The sequence below is a fragment of the Thalia democratica genome, chromosome 6 (genome assembly GCF_965202585.1).
Source record: "Thalia democratica chromosome 6, ktThaDemo2.hap1.1, whole genome shotgun sequence".
Classification (NCBI taxonomy): domain Eukaryota; kingdom Metazoa; phylum Chordata; class Thaliacea; order Salpida; family Salpidae; genus Thalia; species Thalia democratica.
Window position 1 is genome coordinate 59,647,552 of NC_139170.1, and position 6,016 is coordinate 59,653,567.

At 22.3% G+C, this 6,016-nt stretch overlaps 1 non-coding gene across 1 annotated transcript; it reads left to right on the forward strand.

Moving 5' to 3' along the window:
* Positions 1–1,326: 1,326 nt before the first annotated feature.
* Positions 1,327–1,400, forward strand: Trnat-agu (transfer RNA threonine (anticodon AGU)). Its single transcript has one exon. It is a non-coding gene; the product is annotated as a tRNA-Thr (tRNA).
* Positions 1,401–6,016: the final 4,616 nt, after the last annotated feature.

A 6,016-nucleotide genomic window follows, 5' to 3' on the forward strand; every position in this document is an offset into this window, starting at 1 on the left:
ACTGGTTCAAAATTAAATATTAAGTTTAACAATTAAAAATCTATAAAACTGTTTTGAACGATAGTCACCTAATTAAGATTCTAATACAGGTAGCCATAAGTTTTTTTTAATATAACTTCACTTTATACACAAAATACTTTTGAACGTCTTCAAAACAGTTTAATAATAAGTTAATGTTTTTGAATTCATAGGAATTTGGTGAGTAAAAATATTTTTAAACTAAAAAAATATACAAATATATCTTATAAAATAAAGCAATTTAAATTCTTTTCAAAAAACAAAATCTCAAGCAAATTGCGTATCATCTAATTATGAGCCATGAATTTAAAAACTTTATGACCTTTACTGTTGCTACAAGTTGCTCATATAATTTAGTTCAAAATTATTTACCTTAACACTAGAAATAGCTAAGTTTTTATTAACAAACTAACTTTAGTATCTTTACAATAAAATAGTTTTTATTTTAATAATTTTCTAAAAATCCAAACTTATAACAAAGTAATCTAAGAATTAAATAGCTAAAACTTAAAATTTTTAAACGTTAAGAAAGTATTAGTAAAACTTGTGTTATTTTTTATAGTAAAAAACAATAAAATAGTGTAAATAAAAATTATTTAGTTTAATTTTAACTGAAAGTTTAAAAAAAAACTAAATAATAACAGGAATTTTAAGAAAGTTTTTTAATTGCTAAAATATTAATTAAATATTAAAATGTTACCTTACAGCGTATAAAAAGCTGTTCGAACAAAATTATTTTAAATTTTTTATTTGAGAAGATACAGTAAAACTAATTCTTAAATAAAAATACTTTAGCGACAACAAAACTACTCTTAAAAAAAACAGTTTTGAACTTCGAAAATATTAATGTTTACTTGCAAATTTATTAATATTTAAGTAAACTAAAAAGTATTTTCATCATGTATATTGAAAGTTTATTTACGTTATGTTTTTTGTCACTAATCGACTTTTTATCTTAAATCAACTTTGTTGTACAAACTAAAGTTTAAAAAATGATTAACTAGATTTCAAACAAGTTAATTGAAAATTACTTTCTATTTATTAGTCAAAAATTCAAATTGTATTGGTTTATTAAAAGATTTTTTTTTGTAATATGTTTTCATAAAAGTAGTTAAATATGTGTTAAATATATTGTATAACAATTTTGAATGTTTAAACTTGAATTCAAATTTTTCGAGCTAGCGACTAGCGCAAACAAAGCATGTTGGAACACCTTTGACAGAATGACTAATGAATAGCACTTCAAATAGTATGCTACATAAGGGTGACTGTCAGTTTATAATGCTGTAGTATTTGCTTCTTCCAAGCGGCGCCATGGCTTAGTTGGTTAAAGCGCCTGTCTAGTAAACAGAAGATCCCGAGTTCGAATCTCGGTGGTGCCTCGCTCTTTTATTTAAATTAAAATAAATAATTTTGAACATTCTAAGGATAAAATCGTATTTAAAACTTAATTTTAAAAGAAACTGTCATTAAGGTCGATAAGTTCTTATTACAAAAAACTTTCTGCTCAAAACAAATAGTATGTTCACATCAAAAAAAGTACAAGCTTAAAACTAGATTACCTTACACTCTAACAAACTACTCAATCAAAATATATTGATTCACCCAAAAGTGTAAATAATAAAAAAAGTTATTCCTATATAACACTCCTTATAAACTTCCTGTAATTTAAACTACGTTTAGTTATCTAATTTTAGGTACCTTTTTGGTTAATAAAATACAAAACAGTTTTAGGTTTCTCATGAGAAATACAAGTATATCTTAGTTATGGGTAAGAAATAAAACTAGTAAAACTACAAATAAAGAAAATCAACTATTTCTTCTTATGTTTTATATACAGGTGAAGAACTATAAAAACATAACTATGCTGTGTGCATGACGAAAATTTTTATACCAATGCACAATATTCTTTTAATATAGTATAAACATAACTAAAAATTGTAATACTAAAAAAATAACACCAAGAAATTTTCAATTAAAAACGCTTAAAAATTCTAGTTTTACAAGTATAAAAAATAACAAAAAATCTTTGAAATAAAATACAGAAAATGAAAGTTAGACTGCGATAAATCTATTTAATTATCATTTTTAATTTTTTTTTTTTCTCGATTAGTAATTTAGAAACCTTTAAACTTTGTGTTGGTAACTGTTTTCTTATACCATTTAAAAAAAAATAAAAAAAATATTTTCTAAAAAGTGTTACAGAAAAAAACTGAATAGTATATGTACGATACAGACTAAATAATCAAAAAAATTAATTAAACTTTTAATTCAAAACCTTTTAAAGTTTGAATTTAGACAAAATAATTTTTTCTTTATTATTTGTTTATTCTAGCTTTAAAACGTACAAACACAAAGACATCTAGTTAAGAATTTTTTTGCAATTACATACAAAACTTAATTACGCTCCTTTTTTGTGCATTGTATATTTTAATTAAGTTTAAAGATAGTCATAGTTATTTTTCCGGCCACGCAAACATAGACCAATTTATCAGGTTGACTAAAAATAAAAAGTTGTAACTAAGCACAGTTTATAAATTATCCTGAAAATTGTTTTGACAATGGTAAAAGTTTTTATAAAAAGAATAAAAGCTTTTGATTCAATTACTAAAAAATTTAATAAATAAAAGTAAGAAAAAACTAAAATGGTTTTTACGAGAAAATTCTAATAAAGTTTTTAACGTTTAATAATTTTTCAAATTCCTTTAGTGTTGTGGAATAAACTTACTTTTAATTAAAAAATCAGTGTAGATTTTAATAATACTAGTTTAAGTATAAACAATTTTATTGAAATCATAAATATACGATAGAATCAATATAATGATAAGAATGAAAATTAACTATCCATTTTTTATCCGCGTATACAACACATAAATTAAAACATATTTAAATTCAACTATCATTTATTTTAACGAACAAAAATTAAATGTTTTTTTTTATAATTAAGAATTCAAATTAAGTCTAAAATTATTTTTATTTAAGCCATAAAAAACCCCGGTCGTACATTTTATAATTTTACTTATTTTATTTTCAAAATTTGGTAAAAGCGAACAAATTGATTAACGTGGTTGTATTGTACTTTCTTAATTTTTTATTCTAATACCTTTGAAAGGCTTAACTATGATAATTTGTTTGTAAACAAATAAAATGCTTACAACAGAATTAAATTAATATCATGGCGCTGACGTAGCTTTTCGTTCGCTAATATACTTTTTTATACGTAAATAACATTTTCATTTAAGCATAAAAAACTAAATATATTTTGAAACTTAAAATTTTTTCAGTCTAGGCTTAGTTTTAATATAAACTTATTGCTAATACATATGTATTATATTATAAAAAGTGTAGAAAAATTAATGTGGTGTTTTATCATGAATAAAAGTGATTCAAAAGCGTGACATTGTTCATGTATTTATACATTTTGTACATTAAGTTGTCAATGCCAAAACATTAATGTTAGTTTCGAATTTTTTATAGCTTATAAAAAATGTCATTTAAAATAAAAAGATGAGATTATGTACGAGTTCAGGTATAATATTAACTCAAATGTCTTTTAGTTTCGCTTTACTTTGTGCATATGTGTAACTATTTATGTTTGATGTTAGTTGTAGACTGTAAATGTTTAAATTTTACTTTTAGAGACTATACAAAAATTTTACTATATAATATCAACAGATTCGTAACACAAGGTTAGAAGTTAGATGCCACTTATATTTTATCCATTAAAAAAATCATTTAAATAAGTAATTGAGTAGTTATACTATAATAAAAGTTTAAACTTAAAAAAAGATTTACTTTTGTTTTCCTGTCTTTTTACCTTTAATATTTAGATTAATATGTCAACTAAATTAACTTTTTTAAACTTTTTATAACTAAAAATATGAAATAGACTCATAAACACTTGAACAAACTTAATTAAAAAATTCATACAAGGTTAACGAAAATTGTTACAAGTTACATAATGAAATAAAAGAACTTTAGTAAAATTTAATCGATTAAATTATTCTTCATACAGTGTTTATTATTTGAGAATTTGCTTTTAAATTATAACAATTTACATAATCGGTTCGTAACAACTGCTGTGTATAAAGCCTTTACACGACAAATGTTGTAATTACTCTGTTTTAAGTTCGGTTAAAATGTTTAATCTTTAAGTTATGGGTTATACTATCTAAAGGTTTTTTCAAATTCTAAATAATTTACCAAGTTTTAATTGCTAATAGAAGAATCTATCAAAAAGGTTTATTTAGAAGCTCGAAAAAGAATATATAATTTATAATTAATAATTCAATATAATTTTGGAAAAGTTTAACCCTTGAAGAGTATTAGTGATTGTCATTTATGAAAATTTTATCCAAACATCTATAATATTTTTTATCAGCAAAAATTTATTTAATTTTCCAATTGCCTTTAAGTTTTTAAGGAAAACATGCCAACTTTGGGATAAAAATTTATCAAAGCCTATCAATACTAAAAATTCCAAATCATTTTAGAAAATTTGACCAAAAAATAAAACTGTACTAGCTTTTGAAACAGGGTTAGAAAAGTTAGTTTTACTGAAAAAAGTCTATTTAATACTTCAGAAGAGCTTAACATACTATTTTAATATAATTAGTTAATAACTATTTAAAGTTTGAGTATACTTTCTAGATATAAAATGTTAACAAATTACGTTTCAACAAAATAGTTTAATGTTAATTTTTTTGGTTTTTTTTTGAAACATTTTTTTAAAAGCTAGATAGGTCTGTTAATACGTATTAAATTTTAACTATTGTTGCTAAAAGCCGTTGAAAAAAAGAAATTAATAAGTTAATTGATATTTTTTAAGTTACTTATAAAGTGTTTAAATCATTGGTCAGAAAACTGCAAGCTCCTAAGCAAATTATGTTGCTCAAAAATTGTGTACTTCTCAGATTAAAACAAAAATTCCAAAAAAGATACAAAAAATATTTATTGTAAGTAATTATAATTTAACAAATATCAATAACTAGTAGTTTCGACATTTTATTTTATAACAGTTTTGGTTTAGAATAGTGCTTTTATATTGGTTGCTACAAATATATTATATAACTTCCGTGAACTCGAAAACTTTTTAGTAAAGGACAGCAAGCAACTTTTATAATAAAAATGATTGTAATTTGTAAAAAGATACTAACCATTAGTAAAACGAAAACCTTTATCTATAAACTCAGCTTAAATTCTAAACTAAATCGATAGTTTTTAAGTAAAAACAGGTTATTTTCTGTTCTTTTTTTTGTAATTGTTCAGCCGTTCTCTTAATATATTAAGAACATGTTAATTGCAAGTTATTTGAATATAAAACAATATATATGTATAAAATACCTTTCTAAACTGCATAATTTATAAATTTAAATTTGTTTTGCTAACTATACCATAGATAGAATGTAGTTTTATTCTTGAACTATGAACTAATAAGTAGTTTTAGTTGAGTTTCGCTAAAAAAAAATAAATATTAAACTAAACATGCATGAAGATATTTTATACATATATTAGATATTTTCGTTTAAATTTAGTTGACTAAAAAATAATTAAAACTATTTACATTCTCAAAGTTATGGTAAATGAATATATCATTAATAAATTGATATGTTCAATACTTTTTTTTGATATAGATTTAATGTCAAAGTAACAACAAAACTAAGGATCATTCTTTCTTAAGTTCAGTTAAAACTTTAAAATAAGTTAAGAAATCGTTTATAATTCAAACACTACTCTCAAGGTTTTAATCATGCACTTAGTGTAAATAATTGATTGCTTAATCAATCAAAAAGGTGAACAACGATTATCCGAAAATTTATACAATTATTTATTACTCTAAAAACCGTTAACCATTTAACTAAACTTTACAAGAATTAAACAGTTAAAATCAATAACTAATTACAAAAACAATGTAGTAGAGAAAAGTTTAAGATGTATTACAGTAGTGTTGATGTAGTAATTTGTAAAAAACTGTTTAAAGCAGCGCAGTAAAATATGC